The following is a 20,909-nucleotide window of genomic DNA, read 5'->3' as shown; positions in this document are numbered from 1 at the left end:
TGACTCGACTCTCAGGGATATCCGCAATACAACACTAGAAGAACTGCAGGCATTTCGCCAGCATTTGTGTAAGTATGCTCGCTTTTTATGGATTTCGTACTGGTTTGGAAATACTGTCGAGAACAGACAGTGCATTATTTATCATTAAAATGTATTCAAGAACCTTCTTCTTCTTAGGAAATCAATCCAATCAGAAGGAGAAATTAACTTAACTTTTTATTAAAATTAGAAATTCCTGATATTTTTATTATGAAAAGAGTCTATCAAATTTAATGTTTTACGACCAATTACCATTTTTTGCTTCTTAAGAAATCCAGTTAGTACAATTTCTACTGATTATATTACCCACTTTATTCCTTAGACAAATGATAGTTTATCTAATGTTTTATTATTCAAATAATTAACATTAAAGTGAGATAAGTAAAACTACCCACATATAAATAACAAAATCTTTAAATGTCAATAGCACCAAATTAAAAAACGAACCATTTTGTGTTTAGTAAGAAATGCAAATCAAGTCGTAAACAGAAAAAGCGAAAGTGACGCTAGTTAATGAAATTTAATGTCCATTCAAATTGTTTTAAATTAAAAATTGATTATTTAATTGAATTAAATCATTTAGAAGAAAGAACTTTTTATTAACATAGTTGATGAAATCAGTTTTTTTTTCGTTTTAAAATCTGTGTGTCATCGACATTCAATAATCGTTAACTTTCTAATGTATCTATACATATTAATGTAATTAGAGTGTCTGTATGTTATATGGAAAAAAATATTTCGCATAAAATATCATCTACGTAAATTATAATGAAAAAAAATCACGTTTTCAAAGTCAAGTTAGATCGTAACGTTGAGTTCTCTTGCTTTTAATATAAACAAAAATACTATGAAATCTTACGTAAAGACTAAACTTGCTGTGTGAAATGTATATGTTGTTTTTTTTAGTGTCAATGAACTCAATATTGTGGTAAATTATTGAGATAAAAGACAACACTATCGATGTGAAATTAAAGTTTAATTTAGCAATCTTTCAACATGTAACTTCGATTAATATACTATTATTACGTATAGTAGCCGCAAAGATAATTACGTGATTTACCTAACTTGCAACATAACCTATAATGATTCTGTTATCGTTAACATTATGTCACGTTATGATGCACAGATAATATATGGATTAATACTGTCAATACACGTCACACTTGCAGTCATTAAGTTGTCACTAAGCGGTAGTTAATTAGCTACTAAGAGGTACAACTTAAGTGTGAAAGTAAGGAAATGTTAAAGTACCTAATTCCGCAACCTTTTTTTATATATTATAAGGTGAATTCGCCGAAATAGCGAAGCTACCACTGCCCATGGACATCTGCAATTGCAGATGCGTCGCCTACCTTTAATCGACGGAGGAGTGTATGCACAGAAATAGGATAAAAAGGTAGTTCGGCGGGGGCGCTGCTGTGCCCCCAGATTATAAATCACATTGGATTGATTTTTATATATGTTATTAAAAAGAGTCGTAAAATACGTTTCTCAGCTTCTGAATTTCGTAATATATTTAGAAATATCACATTCATTAAGACATCCATTCCCATAAAGAGATATTTATTTTGTAAGCCAGTAATTTAATAGCATTGACATTTACACTTTTGAAATGTATTTTAAAGTGAAAGGATAATAATTTTGACATCGCAAATTAATATTAATTGGATGTTATCTTACTAATGTTATAAATGCTAATGTTTAGATGGATGGATGGATGTTTGAAGGTATCCAGAATGCCTCAACGGATATCGATTAAATTTAGCATGTATGTAGAACATAGTCTGGAAGAACACATATGTTACTAATTAAGTTTTTTTTTATAACGCGCGGACAGAATCTCGGGTGACATCTAGTAGCAAATATAGCTACTATACTAACGACTCTAATTAAAGTGGAAACAATAATGAATGTAGATGACTACTAGAGTAAAAGAATATCAGAGAAAGTATGCATGGATTGTATAAAAGATGGATAATTAAATTAAATCAATCCAGTCATAACGTGAATTTAGGTTTTCATGCATAAACATTTAAAATACAGACTTTAACAATAATAATGAATAATTTAATGTATTTTGGTGAGATAAGTTTAAAATTTTAAATGATCTATTTTTTTATATCAAAAGATGGCAAACGAACAATCGGCCACCTGGATACGCCGCAATGGCGAGCGACCGTTTCCCATAGACATCCGCAAATGCAGATGCGTTGCTTACCTTTAATCAACGGAGAAGGGGACGCACAGAAAGAGGATATTTCTCTTACCTATGCGTCCCCTCTTCCGCCAAATCTAATAAGAAAAGGGTGGGAAGGGAAAGAGGACTAAAATGAGGCCTCCGGTACCACACTCATCAGACGAAACGCGGAATTGCTTCTTTTATTTGCAATCAAAGAATTAAATTCGCTACCCACTAAGGGTCGACTTTACAGCATACTGTTAGCATATGAGCAAACAAGTCTTCCATTTAATGTATTGTAAGTATCAAAAAATTCAATATAAATATAAATATATTAGTACAAAATAAACATACAACTGTAGATAATATATTACATCACAAAGAATATTGTTTTTCAAAACATATGGAATACTTGAATAGGCATTGTGGTACACAATATATCATCTTTTCCATCTGCTCTGTCAGATTTATAGGAAATTCGCATAATAATTGCCTTTATTCTATTCTTATCTTCATTTATTGTTTATGTAATGATTCAAGGTCTTGTCCTCATCGAAATATTTCTAAATAAATTATTGTAATGCTAACACATATTTTTTTTTGTAATTAACTTTTATTTATTTACATTAATTATGTAAAACTATTATAAAGTATTAGACATTTGCACTCTTTAAAAAAAAAATATTTGCAATTCTAAAATCGAAGTATAATTGTTTTTTCTGTTGGCCGTACATGTCTCGCCGTCCACATAAAACATGCTACTAGTTTATCTAAGATAGACCACTTTCATCTTGAGTCATTGTTAATTAATTAGCTTGCATTTTTGCTAATTCATTTCCGCAAACTAACAAATTAATCTATTAATTAAAGTGTCGAAAGTTATATATAAATTTTATACATGTTCACTTAGAAAGGGGAGACTAGCTGATAACGAAGAATATACTTATGTAACGAAATATAAATGTTGCAATCACTATACATAGATAATGTAATAATGTACGGTATTGATGCGATCTTTGACTTAAGAGTTGATCAAAATAAAAAAAGGGAAGCGGGAGTGAAAGCTCACTTAAATCATGACATCTAGGAATCGTTAGTAGATACTTTTAAAGATGAAGTCTTTGGAAACTTACAATTTTAGATCTAAAATCGTTCTTTCAATCCAAACTAGTCGAGTTTATCGTCTTAAACATTCAACCTTCTTGGTTAGCATTTGCTTGTACAATTCCTGCGGGGTTATCGCTGTGGTTACTTTCATGTTCGCTTTCGGTGACTTTGAATAGAATATAAACGGTATACTGAACTTTAAACTTCATTTCATATTGTGGAGAAATCTATCGAATATCTTTTGTTTTAAAGGTATTGCATATAACAACGCTGTATGAAAATAGACTTGTTGCAACACCCAAGAGTTGTAAACGAGCTTTTAAAGAAATCTATACAATTAATATAATTGGAGTGTCTGTATTTGTATAAAAAAAGAATCAAATTTTGTTCTCTCGAAGTATTTTCATTAATTATAATTTAAAGATTAAGACGGGACTTTTATTATGTGCGCGGAAGTAACATAGACTATTCTTTATTGTTCTTTTTAATTCCACGCTGACGTTAGTCAGAATTTAAGTGGGTTTCTGAGATCATAACGTAATATCGTCATCCCTGTCGTAAAACAGAGATAACAATATGTTTGATAGGGAGATTTTTGTTTCAGAAACTCACGGTAACTGCTAGTCCACAGTAAAATACATAATTAAAAGACTCTGTGGCCGTTTAAGTCAACATTTGAATATTTCTTATTACACTTTTAGCTAACAAGTATTTTCATAATTCTTATACTATTCAAATGTATTTCGCCACATCCGATTCATGAATTTAAATTGCTTACGACATCCGAAATGCAGCGATGTTCATATAATATGCTTAATATGGCGCTAATTTGCCTGATTTATATCTGCACTCAAATAAGGCATGCGCAAAGATATTATTATCTTATTCAATTTGGCACAGATTCATATTCATATCCGGAAACTGTCACTGGGAAATATGACTTGGACGTTTGTTAGTAGATATATCCAGAATGGTTTAACAAATGTGGATAAAATTTAGCATAGAGGTAGAACTTAGTTTAAAAGAACAAATGGGCTACTGAGTTTTATTACTTTACTTGAAAACTAATGTTTTAAAATTATTTTTTAGTAGTAACTTAAAGTATTTTTAACTTTGTCATTAGATACCGCAACAGAGGCGGATTTAAAATTTCAAGATTTGATATAAAACTTTTAATTGGTTCTTAAATTTATCAATTACAATTTACTTATATCCCTCTTTATATTTTCCAACACCATCTTTTCCTATTTTGTTATATTACAACTAGTTTTGTATGTTAAGTAACGGAACATTTAGATGAAACTGTATGTCATCAAACTTTTATGTATATTACAACGAAAACCAAGTTATTAAAGTTCTGAAATAAGTTTGTATGACGTCAGAGGTTTACCTAACGGATACCACAAAAGTACATAACGGGTAAGCATATAGTCTTTGTTTTACCGCCTAGTGAAGCTACGGTACCCGCGTGCCTTTCTTTATTATTATATCCATCGCATATAAAATTATACGCAACTAGGAGACAAAATTATATAAAGACGAGCTGTCACCCGCGACTCCGTCCGTGCGGCATTAATAAAAAAAACTTAATGAGTAGCCTATGTCTTATTCCAGAGTATGTTCTACATCTGTGCCAATTTTCATCAAGTCCCATTTAGCCGTTCCGGAGATACCTTCTAACAAACATCTGTTCATCCATCCATCCGAACATTCGCATTTATAATTTAAGATATAACCGCGCCATGTACTGGACTCAAATGTAATTTTAAGACTATACAATACCGGTAGACTACTTTTATATTTAAACTGCTGATCGTCACCTGATGTACTCATATTTCGTAATAGAATTACACAATGTTCAAGAAATCACTTGCTACATATGCATAGAATAAGCAATTATGAAACTTTATTACAAAGCGTAGCTCCATACAATTGTAGCATTGTAATAATAATGAAGTGTTTACGGTGGGTTTCCACGGGCAAGACACCGGCAAAAAACCATTTATACTAGTTATATCATAGGTGTTGCAACGAAAACTCTAGGGTGAATGCCATAGTTATTTTATAAATCAACTTAAATTACGATTAAAGTCTAGTTAATCGTTGCTTAATGTAAATTAGGTTGTATTCTATTGAATTTTAAATTCTTTTGATATAGGTATAAAATTGATAGACGTATTAGTTAAAAATAAAAACAAACCTTTCAGAAGCAGGACGATAACTGTGTGGAAAAGTCTAAATTGACAGTTAAAACAAAGATATATGTTTTTAACTAAATTATAAAACTCATCTACACCAAGAAGAGCCCTAAAATGCAGCATGACTCTTCACTAAATATTGAAAGTTTTCAAAACCCATAATTATCGAAGTAAAAGTGCGTCTATATCTCGCTATAGAAAGATTCAATCAAAATCGAATCGAGTATGCTCATAACGGTGGTAGATACCGCTAATCCTCGGCTACCCTGCTACAGCGCGTATGCTACAGTTACTATGGCTTACCCCACTTGCCCGGATATAATAATTTCACACGAAGGTAGTACTGCAAATGTTTGAACGCATGTCTACTATCAAGAAGTACTGTGGCCGTATACAAAGTCACATTTCAGATGCGATATTGCTTGAAAAAGGACATTACGGATACGAATCTATATCTATTAATAAAATTGGAATGTCTACATGTACTACCGAGACAAAAAAATATATTTCGCACTGTTTATCTATTTCCGTTGCAGATAATGAAAAACCAAATTTTTAAATTGTTGTCTGTATGTCTGTCCGCAAGGCTGCGTTTGTTCCGGGTTTTCAATTCCAGAACGGCGGGACCCATTTTATGGTCATTGACTTTGGTTCGATCAGTGATATCACCATTTGAATGTTACTAATCTGGGGAGCTGATATTTTTTGCGTGCAGTCAATTCTGCCCTCGTATGAAACTATCACAACGTAGATCTATAGTGAAGAATTTCACTGTCATATGCCGTATGCTGTTCGGCCATTAAAGTGAAACCTACTTTACATATAAATCGTACCCGTGTAATTACTATTAAAGAATTAAATTTAATAATTTATGAATAAATCTTTTTTATTTCATCTATCATTTATCAATTAAAATACAGCTCTTAAACATTGATAATATTGAATTCAATGTTATTCTTCTTGTTAACGGAACATAACTTCTACATTTTTTGCACACGTTACATTGCCAACGCACACACAAAGCCATTATTATTTTAATTTTTTCAATGACAATGTGAGAAATGTTTTCTTCTATATATAGATTAGTTTTTAAAACATTTCAGTATTCGATCGTTGAGCGGAAAGTTGCTTCGAAGTATGAAGGTCGTCAATTGTAACCCTTCTTTTCTTACGTTTTCTTCTGAGGTTAAATTAAATAACCTTAACCGCTTGCTTACAAAAACAGCAATGTATGTGTAAATCTTAGAAACATGAATAACGTGATTGATGATGATTTTATTATATTGAATGAAAAGAATTTCTTTTGTGTGACTACTGAATGAGTTGTAACATTGTTGAAATTATTAATAACTTTACAATATTGCATTGTAACATGTTATTTATAGTTGTATACAAAGTTGTATACATTTATGGAACTTTTCTAATTCTGATTGATTTATTAGTTATGTTTGTATACAAATACGTAATGTGTGGAATTTTTTTAAGTTCTCTGTAGTTATTTTCCCTATTTAATAGCCAAAAAGATACTACGTGCAATTACCCAAATTAATATGAATGTTATGAATAGTTGGGTCAGCTAAGTAGATATTGAATTAAAATTTATTTTAAATCTAAACCTCCTGCTCCGATTTCAAACAATAATAATAAATTTACTTACTATATGTTTTTTTTTAATCTGTACTTTTCTACGTATTTTTGACAGATCTTTGTCATTAATATGCACATTATTATATGAAACATATGTTAAAGTAGCTGTCGCCCGCGACTCCGTCCGCGCACAGTTAAAAAAAACTAAATGGGGGGGGGGGGTATGAAAAATAGATGTTGTCCGATTCTCAAACCTACTCAATATGCTCACAGAATCTCATGAGAATCTGTCAAGCCGTTTCGGAGTAATTTAACTACAAACACCGCGACACGAGAATTTTATATATTAGATACTAGCTGTCGCCCGCGACTCCGTCCGCGCGCAGTTAAAAATAAAACTAAATGGGGGGGGTATGAAAAATAGATGTTGTCCGATTCTCAGACCTACTCAATATACTCACAAAATTTCATGAGAATGGGTGAAGCCGTTTCGGAGGATTTTAACCACAAACACCGCGACACGAGAATTTTATATATTAGATATATTAAATTATGATAACATGACATGTGACACGCACTTTGAATGATGATATATTACCTATGCGCTATAACATATTGGCTGATGAATGTTCACATGATGCGATATCACATATGTGACTAAAATGATACCGATTTTTTCGCAGTTGGTACCTAATGACGTAGACATAACCGTGTAATTCTATTGCTTAAACACTCGTAAAACATATTGCCGTCTCTGTTTTAAAAGAGAAGGAAAGGGATAGCTATATGTATTTATAAATTGGTCTCTGCTTTTATTTTAATAGCTCTATCTGCTTAGTTGTTTTTAACAAGTTTTACTAATTTTATACATGCGAATGTTTGAATGGATGGATGGATGGATCACCGAAACGTCTCAACGGATTATGATGTAATTTGGCACAGATGTAGAACATAGTCTGGAATAACACATAGGCTACTTATTAAATACTTATTAAGATTTTTTTAATAAGTAGCCAGTAGTAGTAATAGTTGTTTTTAATAAGAGTCGCAGAACAGCTAATGCATAATAGTCAAAAAGGCATTTTTAAATTTTTCTACTTTTACAATTTAATTAAACTATTATCGTGGCTGTTGACTTTATATCTATGGTAATTTAAACTTGAAGTTTACAGCACGTCTAAATACTCGTATAAGCAAGTTAATACTTACGAGTTTTCTCGAGTACGCATCGTGACGCGCTTTACCCGCTTTCACTTAAGTCGGCAACTTTGTTTTGTTCATGTATGAATTGTTATCTTTTGATTGATGCCACTAACTTGAAGTTTAAAGTTGTATTAAGTTATTACCATACACATAGTCAATAAGTAATTTAAAAGTCTTAATTGATATTGTTACGTGTTAGAACATGAAAGTTGTAGAGACTTCATTAGGATTAATTTATAAATTTTAATTAATTTTTGGTTTACCCAAGGCAGTAACTTTAGTGTACTGCAAAATCTTTCAACTAATTAAAATAATATAGATGTTAGTTTTAAAAAAAAACATACAAGGTAACTTTTGTCACTTCTTTTTTTACTTCATTCTTCAAACAATAAACATTAAGTAAATATTAAAACTTAATATACTACATACATAGTCTTAATAAACTTATACTATAGTATGCAAAATCATGCTCAAGCAGTCAAGGTTTCCAAGCTGGTTGTGCCGTTAGTGATTAGACATGATTCTGGTAAGCTTAACTGCAGTCAATCTCGATCTAGGTTTATATGTTACTCTTATTCAAGTTTTCCTTAAACATATAACTAGGAACATATAACATTAAACTACAACCAGTTTAATAAACATAGCTTGTTATTATACCCTCATATAATGAAATAAATTGTTCATATTCTAAGTAAATAAAAGAATGTTTTCACATTCAGAATAACTTTCTATTCTTTTAAATGTAAACATGTTATATTTATGTGCAAAAATATGTTGTTTTTTTATTGTATATGTACGGTAATAATTCGGTACTGGTTATTCTTTCTTCTGCCCATTTGATTCAGACAAAGCATGTTTAAAAGTTAATCTGTAATCTATATATATAAAAGAAAGTCGTGTTAATTACACTATTTATAACTCAAGAACTGCTGAATCGATTTGACTGAAAATTGGTGGGCAGGTAGTTTAGAACCAGGAAACGAACATTGGATAATTTTTACCCCGTTTTCTATTTTTTATTCCGCGCGGACGGAGTCGCGGGTAAAAGCTAGTAATGTAATAAATCGTAAAAACACACATAATTATTTTTGAATAATTCTTTTAGTATTAAAAAAAGTCATATTCTTACTATTCGAACAGACAATTAAACTTTGGCAGTTTAAGTTTTACACAATAGAAGCAATAAAATAAATTGTTTAAGAAAAAACAATTGAATTTCATATAGGTGTAGGTGAAGACCCACTGGAACCTATAGTTGTTAGATAAAGAATTCTATGGCCGAGTAGATGTTATTTAATATCGCATGCCAAATCTATAAGCTGATATAATCTAGTAAATCTAGCTTAAACTGTCTAAAACTGCTGGACAATCCCTAAAAAAAATTAATAAAATAACGCCATCTAGTTAAAAAAAAAAAAAAAAGAATGCAATTATTTTTGTTAACCAAAGTTTATTTTAACATTTAATAATTATCTCATTTATAATGGTAAAACTAAATCTAAGTGAATTAATGAATCTAACATCCGCTTTATCATGAGAAGTGACGTATCATAGCTCGCAAAGTGAAACGTGATCAGTTTTCCTGCTGATTACAGATTAACTATGAAAGCCTGTCCAATCTGTAATATACTGGAATAAACGAGATGGTTTTAATTCGTGCTATGTTATTATAACTTGTTTGTTAAATTATTTAATTGAATGAAGATCAGTATGTCTACTTTAACAACACATAAATGTATTGAAAAGATTGTTGTAATTGCTGGCAAGTTTTATTGACATTATAAATTGTATTAAAAAATTCAATAGTATTTTTATTCCCTAAGATAATCTAAATTTATAACTTGCCATCCAATCTTGTGTTAAGACCAAAGAGAGTAGTTGAAAGGAAAGATTTAAAATGAAAATCAAGCTACCTAATTTCCCATTTCCACACAACTTTTTACTAACAGTTGTCATAAGAAGCTAGTTTTAAAACTAATCTGTACAAGTTAACAAAAGACGTAATATTACTAACTTCTCGTAACACGTAAACTGGTTTTTTAACTCATGCAAATCGATGTAACTTTAGAGAGAATATGCAGATTACTTTTCGAAACACGAAATTTCCTCGATAAGTAAAAGTTCCTTTATTATTTATCGTTAATAACAAACTGCAGTGAAAGTGATCGACGCCATTTGGTATTGAATTAATAATATTAGCAATCTACCCGCAACCTATGTCAAATGTCACAGACATAGAGTATTGCAAATAGGTATATTTTCCATATTAAATATATTTCTCCTGCTGTGAACGTTTGACTTATCAAAGGAGGTTATATTTACATAGTTTTTAAATAACTTTAGTATAATTTCATAATGTCATTGAGCTTACATAAGTTTTAATACAGTGCTTGATATAATCAATTAAACCTCCCTATTAAACCTTAAAATATATGTTACTAGCTATCGTTCGCGACTCCGTCTGCGAAATCACGAATCCGGAATGAAAGAAAATCTTTATTAGTAGCCTATGTATTCTTCCAGACTATGCACTACATTTATTCCAACTTTGATTAAGATCTGTTGAGCCGTTCCCGATATACCTTCAACGAAACATCCATCCATCTAAACAATCGCATTTATAGATTAGAAAGATTAAAGTTGGCATATACTTAGCTCTTAAACTAAAAGTGCAAGTGACTATCGTTAAGAATACTTATTGACCATATAAAAATATCTCTGTACTTAATTAACTATATTATACTGTTGTTATAAGTCTTACTTATCACAGGATCTCAGTTATCTAACATAGAATTATCTAGATTTAAATACCTGTAATTCTTCCTTGTCTAAATAAAATGAAATAAAAAATTTATAAATAAGATACATTACAAGAGGACGCTACTTGACTACAATAAAAAATCAAATAAAAATCACTAAAAAATATAGGAATACGATTTCACTTGTTTCCATTTACGAAAATAATACCATCAATCCTGCTAGCACAGGCTTATATGACCAGCTTAGGTGAAAGTATACAAGCTTTCGCCCAGTATCTAACATCCAGCTATTTTCACAAGCTTTTGTAACTTGATTGCAAATAAATATCTAATTTCAGACCACTTTAATGTTGAAATAAGGAATCTCACTATCGATTTGAAGAAAACTTATTTAAGTTAATAAGTAATACAACCTGCACATTAGTCCAAAAAAATAAATTCTACACTGGGCCAGCGTGATTGACTACGGTCAAATTACCCTTAAGGTAAAGTAATCTAAAGTCCCTCAGTAGACTGAATACCCTATTTAAGTAATTTAATTAAACCAAAATTAGATAAATTACTAGCTGTCGCCTCCGACTTCGTCTGCCGAATTAAAAAAAAAACGTTATAAGTAGCCTAAGTGTTCTTCCAGACTATCATCTAAATCTGTGCCAAACTTCATCGAGATCCGTTGAGCCGTTCTGGAGATACCTTTAAACAAACATCCATCCAAACATTCACATTTAAAATATTAGTAAGATTTAACTGGAGAATTATATCTACTACAAACACCGTTAATCTTAACTCTCACTTACTGGAATAAAATTTATAAACATGTGAAGCGACTTGCAATTAACGGTGCATATTAAATTCAGTGTCATTTTGTAGGCTAAATAACGAAAACGACTTTCCAATTATCAAGGACAAAGCTATAAAATAATATCAATTACTTAATCGTCCTCAAAATACTGAAAAACATATGAAATATATATAAAAAAGAATTTATTTCAAAATAACTACATCTTACTAATATTATAAATGCGAATGTTTAGATGAATGGATGGATGTTTGTTTGAAGGTATCTCCAGAACGGCTCAACGGATGTTAGATAGTCTGGAAGAACAAATAGGCTACTTATTAAGTTTTTATTTAATTCAGCGCGGACGGAGTCGCGGGCGACAGCTAGTAACTTATAAAAAAGTTTTAAATTCCCAAAACATTTTTGCCACAAATTAAGTTGAAAAGTTTTTACAACGTCGAAAATGTTTGTGTTGATAAATAAAATAAAGAAAACTTTAAAACCAAATGTAGTAAGTGAAACTATTTAAAAAATTACAAAACATTTTTAACACAAATTATTAAGGTGAAAATTAATTGCGACGTTGTTTGCAAATGAAGTGGACTCCAAAACACTTGCGTGGAGGGTAATGTGTTTTGTGGGTATATAATATATGTTAGTATAGTAGTAGTTCTATGTACGTATGTCAATTCCATTATGACCTCCTGTAACGTAAATAGATAAATATAATGGCGTCTAATGTTCATGTGATGCGTATTTTTCCGCGTCGTGTAATAAGGGTACAGTCAATCGGGCTTTTTGATGTTGTTTAAACTAACAACTAAGTAAAGTATACATTTTTCTAAGCAAGCAGACAATTTGTAGGCAGACTGTTTCAATATATAGAGCTAGCGAGCTATGAATGCATCAGTTGTTTTTTGCTGCCCCAAACTTAGTTAACCTTTTCGTAAGAGAAAGGATCAATAAAGCAATGTATTATCAAGATTAAATGTTAACGGATTGAATTGCTATTAAAATATCTTATATTTGCTGCGCTACTCAAAAATATTTCTTGTAATGAAGAGGACATCTCGTGTACGATTTATTTACTTATGAAAAGTTTGCGAATTATTATTAAACGGTACATATCAACAATGACAGAATGGTTCCTTACAGTTAACTTGTCTCAAGCGGCCAATGAACCTTTCCAAAAGATAGTTGGATGGCTCATCAAACAAAGCAAATAGCTTCAGTCCGCTACTTTTCAGAATTATTTATTTAATTTAAAAGAATTGTTCCGTAACGTGTTTGAAGATTATAAACATTTTTCAACTCACTTTACGATTTATAAAAAACATAACAAAAAATAGTTGATTTACACACAAAACTGTAGCATGCAAATAATATTTAATTATACTTTACCCATTTACTAAATTGCCCCGTCTACAATAATACGAGAATCGCATAAAATTATTAACTGTTTTCCTAATAATAGGGTTCAAATGCAAATTCAATAAACAAAAATATCTTACAAATAGACCCGGGTATAAATATACGAATAACATGTTTATTTCAACAAAATCAAGCTTGTCACTTAATACCCATTAGTATATGATTGCATAAACATAGATCGGGCACATTGGTGAGCGCGTTCCACTAATCTTCTAGAATTAAACATACATTACACATATAAGTATAAACATAGAGGCTTGCTTCGAGCTTTTGCGGAAAGTATTAATTTCCCGACGAGCTAGAAAGTTGCGTGTCTGGACTTGTCTGCAGGTTACTTAGGTCACATTGAAAGTTTCTGGATTATGATACTTGATATATATAAAGGCATGTTATTGTTCAAAGTATATGCTATCACTATTTATGCAGGTAAGATTAGGTAGTTCTTTTGATAACAAATATATTTAAGACCGTTCAGAAGTTTCAGACCGAAGATTTTTTTAACATTTGTGTACGTTAAAGAATCAAACTACGATAAGTGTGTTACAATTACCGTCAGTTGTCAATGCTAACACACTTGTACGACAACACGCGTACTCCCCTTAAAGGCCGGTAACGCACCGGCAGCCAGCAACGCATCTCCGCATCTATGTTGCGGATATCCACAGGGGTCGGATCAACTAATATTAGGCGATCCGTCGCTCGTTTACCCCCTTCGCCTATAAGAAAATGGTTTTATACAAGTGGAAACGCGTGGTTTTAAATAACAATGGTGTCAAAAGCACAATGAAGGTACGTCAGCGTGTTTTTGAGTTGTCCGATAATTGAGTAAGCATCGGCACTCTTATTTTCATTGTACTTTTTTCCTTTCAATTTATTGTTGGCTGAACCCTGACCTCAACTTTCGCTCGCGTCCACAAAAACAAGATAATAAACATTTACGCTTACTCACTATGAACTTGAAAATAAAATGTACTGAAAATGACACATTGACAGGTACGTGACTGGTGTATAATATGGTTACTTCAATCCTAAACAAATATATTTTTATTTATTAAAATAAAATGCAGTCAACCGTTTATAATAAGATCGTAGAGACTGGCAATATTCGATTATTCATAATCGATATCGTTTCGTTATACGAGTAAAAGACATTCTGTCGAGGTGTATCGCTAGAACCATTTTGACGTTTTAACCTTAGTTGTATCTTGTCAATACAATTTTTTTTATATTTAAATAGCAAAATTAAACTTAAACAGTTTATCAAATATTAAGCGATTATTACTAGTTCTTACTATCTCCAACATAGACAATAACAAGCATAATAATGAGTAAAAAATACCCGTAACTTACCGATATACCAAGATTCTTCTGAGAACAACAACTAGGTCATAGCGTGCTTGAAACCTATTTCTCACTGTATAGATGTTATGTGTTGAAAATGAATTTATATCATTTGTTAAATTACTACAAAAAGGTAGAACATTCGTTACGGACGTTCACGAATGAACGCATGAAATCAACAATCTAAAATCAAGTTGAAATTGTAACGTCTTAAAGTTATCAGTCATTGTAGAAGCGTTCCTTTCTTGTTGTTCAGAACTTTAACAAAAATGACTACTACTTGTTCACACTCTCCTGGAAATAACTACGCTGTATAGTGTAGAAGAGCGGTCGCCCCCGACTTCGTCGGAGCAGATATAAGAATATAAAAGTAGAGAATTAGCTACCTTCCAATAAAAGTCCTATCAAAATCGGTCCAGCCGTTCCGGAGGTTCCCTAACAAAAGCGGACTTGCGGACAGACAGACAAAAATACCAACCTTTATTGGCCGAAGTAGGAATTGACTTTAATATTTTATACAGTTATTTTAGATGTATATGATGTCGTTAGAACTACTACGACTAATGTTGTGTTTTTTATCACGGATCACCTAACAATTTTTGATCCGCTGCCCATGAACATCCGCAACACCAGACGAACCGCAAATGCGTTGCCGGTGTTCTTGTGATTCACGTGATTTCAACGGACAATAAGTGGTCATATGCATATTTTTCAGTTTCCATAATTTAGTTCAATATGTATTTTGGGTTTCAATACATTATGTTTGTTCTTCACAGTTTAGTCCAAATATAAAAGTATTTGTAATTAAAAAAAAAAAACATCTTCATAAACCGTGGTATAATCGATACAACTTCGAATTAAATTTTTAATATTTAAATAATAAATTCTATAGCAACACTTAAATAACTTTCACCGACTTCATTCGTTTAAAAAAACCCCTTAATGCGAGACTATACGAGTGTTAACATAGATCCGTTCAAAGTCCCGTCAAAATTCACAAGTCATACCAGAAAGTGTGTTAAATCTCATTTCAATATACGAGTATAGTTCATTACGAGTTAATTTTCAAGTGAATACTTTTTTGAGCACAAACAATTTTATGTATTGAATCAATGTAGGCTTCTAGGGCTGTTGTGAATAGTCGTCAATAAAAGTTTAGATTTATTATCTTATGACCTCCATTTACAGTTTGTCGATTTACTACAGTTCTATTTTTGTTTATCAGTACAAAATGCATTGTGAACATTCTACAGAAGATAACAGAACATAATTAGTGTTTAATATCTAATATATAAAATTCTCGTGTCACAGTTTTCGTCACCGTACTCCTCCGAAAGGGCTTGACCGATTCTCATGAAATTTTGTGAGCATATTCAGTAGGTCTGAGAATCGGCCAACATCTATTTTTCATTTTTTTTAACTGCGCGCGAACGGAGTCGCGGGCTACAGCTAGTTAATAAATAAAAAGGAACTTGACTAGATAAACTCATAAGAAAACACACTTATTTAAATTAAAATATTTCTAAACAGTGCAAATAGCACCCAGATTAAAAAATATCATAATTTTGACGTCAAAATTATTACACAAAAATTATAATTACGTTGATTATTGGTTTATTTTAGATTGGTATGTACTTTTATTCACCATATTAAGTAAGACTATATCAGTTTGAAAGCGTTTGTCTTAAAACTAGGGCGTCAATTAAAAGTATGCTATTTACATTGGCTGCTTCATATACTGCTATGAGTTTTATTGCAGTGTACATCTTTAACTAAACCAGTTTTTTTTTATTAAAGCAGTATTTAGATATATGCCGAAGATTAGAAGTGACGAATTTTTTTAACATATAAATCTGAAAGCATTGCAAATAATCGTCACTAGTAAAAATTTTACTGTAAAGCCAGATTCAGTTTTTAAGTTTTGTTAAGCACCTGGCTCAGATCATAATCTACACGTCCAGGTTCGATCATAACCAAGTACCAAATTTGTTTTTTGAATTTCGGATTATTTGCCTCAGGATTTCGAAGAAGTTTGTACATCAATTTTACATTTTTCGATTACCTAGCCCCCCCCATACCCTCTCTCGGCGACGCCAATGTCTCGAGACCGCATTTCGCTTCCTTTAGTTAAGTTTGAAGATAGCTTATTAATTTATCAATTATTTTTTGTACATAGACGCTTTCGCTACAGAAATCCTAGTTTCAGTGTCAGGTCGTGACATTGATGAGAGACAAATCGGGGACGGACACGACGACGCCTTTTTGCTGTCACATGTAAATCTATGTCATAATACAATATGATGTTTTTATAAACATTCAATTTACATATTGAAAATAGAGACAGTGTTTAAAATATAAACTTACCATTTATACATCTTTATTAAACTTTTTTTATCATGACATTTCATTTCAAGCCAGAATCATTTTGTAAAAAACGTAACTAATTTTTCACAAAATGATTCTGGAATTACTTAACAGATATACAGATGTAAGCAGTACTTTTCATTATTTTTTAAACATCAGCACTTTAGTCATCTTACTAATATTATAAATGCGAATGTTAAGATGGTTGGATGGATGTTTTTTTGAAGGTATCTCCGGAACGGCTAAACAGATTTTGATAAAATTTGGCACAGATATAGAACGTAATCTAGAAGAACAGATAGGCTACTTATTACGTTTTTTTTTAATTCCGCGCAGACGGAGTCGCGGGCGACAGCTAGTAAAGAATTACTATAACACACTATAGATTTATTAAAGTCTCCAATGTTTGAAAACAAAATTAAATTAAGCAATTCAGCTGAATAAATTAAATGTAACAATCTCTCAAAACATCAGTCGCTATTTTTATCGCCTCATATTCAAGTTTTCGGTACAACATAACCATTGTTGTCGTGCACTCATCGAAAATCGCAACAGTTGCCAAACTGGGCAACTATACACGATATTATCATTCCTCGTACAAGTTGACCGTAACATGATGTCATCTGAACTTAAGTTATTCAAGTATTTCAAGTTAAACTTCACTTTCGTGCGTACATTTGTTATTCAAAGCGGTCGTAGAGCATAATTTTAGTTTCGCGATGCATTAAGTAAACACGTTTGTGTGCAACACTTTTTCTTTCATCCATACATACATACATACATTCCAGTTAGATGCCAAGTCATACAAGATTCATGGCATCGGGATCACAACGTTTGATACAAACTAATGCGAAGCTACAAGTTCTTAGACATCTTCAGGTAGACTTTCGCTTACTCAAAGCAACAATAGAAAGTCTAAATAGTAGAAATTACTATTAACAATAATAATCAGGGTATCCTCACGTCTTACCATCGGTTAATACATGGCGAAAATACGTACTAAAACATTTATTAATCTCAGTTTTTTTCAAGTAAAATTAAAGAAAAAACAAACATTTTTTCTATAAGAGTTTAAACAATGAAAACCTACGTTAAACAATACATGTTACAATTACATTACTATGATAATTCTTCTCAGATATATAAAAAAACAAAATAAATCAAATAAATCTTGAAGTGGCTTTCTCTAAATCTTGTAAGAAACACACACCAACGTATATTTTCAAGTTCAAATTCATGCTTTCTCTAAATACAAATCAAGAATATTTGCAATTTTTACATTTGGCAAGTTTGTATCTAAGAGTAATGGACTTCACTTAGTTCTAAGTGACTAGAAAGGATAGACATTTTACTTGATTTGTTGATAAGAAATTAACGGTTATTTGCAAATCGAATATACTGGAGGTAATGTAAACATCATGAATTCACAATTATAGTACAATTAATAATGTATTTCCTATGTACAATAATTGATTAACGATTTATTAATAATTGATTTATTTAAATAAATAAAATAAATAACTGCTTTATTTTAACACAATTATGTGGGAGCCTTGGTTCCTGAATTAGGGCAAAGCACTGTGTTTTAGGAGCAAATCTCTTCCCCCTATCATTAAATTGATTTTACATTTAGTGACAAAAGTAAAGAAACAATTATTTATAAATTTTAAAATGAAGTTGAAAAAATAAAAATTAAAAAAAACAATACAACTTAGAAATAACTAACAGTAATGACGCTTCTGTTACCTTTAATTTCTATTGCTAAATATGAATATAAATTATTGCTATCTCAGTTTTTTTAGAGAGAACAAGAGAGACGATAATATGTCTGTTCAAATATCTCAGTCTTTAGCAACCGAATAAAATTAAAAAGTTTCCTATTCAAATTTTAGAACATCCTGTTTCTAAGTCAAGTTTGTTAACTTAATTGTCCACTTTTGAAAAGAAATGTAAAAGCAAACGATATGTAGAAAGATAACGTAACAAACGGGTTCGATCACGATATTATTATGTAAAAATAATACAATAACAAGCGTCTAACGTAGTGAAAACTAAATAAAGAACAGTCGAACTTGTCTAATTTTCAACCAGTTTTCGCTTGTGACGTAATCACGTAACTTTTACTTATGAACTTGGATCTGTATGGAGAAAGGTAAGAATCTTTTACACGTAAACTGATATTCTTTAACGTCCTAATTAAAATTTTAAACACATTTCGTAATTAAATTATGCAATATGGCCGCCAAAAATTCACTTTTCTGATTAAATTACAAGATAAATTTCATCAACTGAATTTAAAAAAATTCCTGCTGATACTAATACAAAGATTTGATATTAATCAACTTTATAAAACTTGAACACTCACACCGATGCTGAGGTCTATTTGCATTAATAAAAAATTGACAAATTGATAATTTTATCATTAAATCATCTCCCTGGCCTTATCCTACTCACTTGCGATCTGCACATAACTTTACAAACAAAACTTTTGTTTTGTTTGTAAAGTTTCGGCTTAATTTTTTACGGCCGGCCGCCTGCCTGTCGCCAACCCTACTTAGGAGGAATATCTTAAAATTAAATATAATACAAACTTAATAATTATAACTAAATATTTCAAAATTAAATATTTTTGATTCCATAAAAATAACCATTAAAAAAAGCTTTAGGTATACAAGATAGCACCACATTAAATTCTAAGGCAATAATCACGTATAAATATCACCTTTTATCTGTCTTTCACAATTACTTTCGACAGTACTGATGAATGTAATATAAACATAAAGATAAATTAAAGTAGTTATAATAATATTATAACAGCAAACCTATCATCTTATAAGTCATTTGTTTATCTACAAATTGAACGAATTATAGGTTCCTTCAATAATTGCCAGGCAATTCGTAGAAGTTACTATCCATCTTTAAGAATTCCATTGTCATCTTTAGTGAGACCTACTAATGATGTATTGTCGCTTCTACAACTTTTGTTGCCACCTGTTAAGTGTAACTAATCCTATCCGTTCTTCATCTACAGACGACCAAGGTAATAGAAAATTTTCTGGTTCCTTGACAATCTCTTTGGATTCCTATTGTACTCTATTTAAAATTCCTTATTGCCAAATTATCTCACCTTGAAGTGGAATTGCATAAACATTTTCTAAACAATCTTTTATCTACCATAAATGCATTAAAATTAAATAACAAAATGGAAGTGGAAAAATTAGTCTACAGCCGTGATTGAGTATATATCGACGCTGGAAAGCGTAAACGCTGTAACCCCGAAAGTATGAACTTTACAGGAGAGCCAAAAAATGATAACTCGTGAGCTGATACACCTACAAGCATGCGGTATTTACCAATGTTGTGTAGTTTGTGCTAACCTATAATAAAATCATTATCGTTTTATAATGGTTGAAATTATTAACGTGTGAAAAACATATTCGCGATTTTAAGGGTTACAGCGTTTATGCTTTCCAGCGTCAATATGTTTCGCATTGGAAGGTTAATAAATAGGTAGGACAGCTAGAAGTAACTTACATCATTCAAGTAATAATAAGCTATTTTCATAGTACCCTCAGATCAGAAAAAGTAACATAAATATTTTATCGGATCGTGATGAAGTGAGATCTGAGGATCATTAAAAAAAATCCTAAGTTTCTTTTAATAACTTTATTTTAAACTTCATCATCAGAAAGTACGTAAATAAAAGTCATAAAATAATATTTAAATTATTACAAATAAATATGAACTTACCATAGTAGAGCTCCAAATAAACAATCCAGGATAAAGTTTTTTCCCCGAAATTATAGCAAAAAAAATAAAACTTTTCTTCGAAACAATAATTCAGATTTAAACTTTTTTTCACGGTCTATCACAAATGACACATCACAAATTAAATTCCCGCGTTAAAAAATGAGAACGCG

Source organism: Papilio machaon, chromosome 21 (assembly GCF_912999745.1).
Source record: "Papilio machaon chromosome 21, ilPapMach1.1, whole genome shotgun sequence".
NCBI lineage: Eukaryota > Metazoa > Arthropoda > Insecta > Lepidoptera > Papilionidae > Papilio > Papilio machaon.
Note: the sequence above shows the minus strand (reverse complement) of the source record.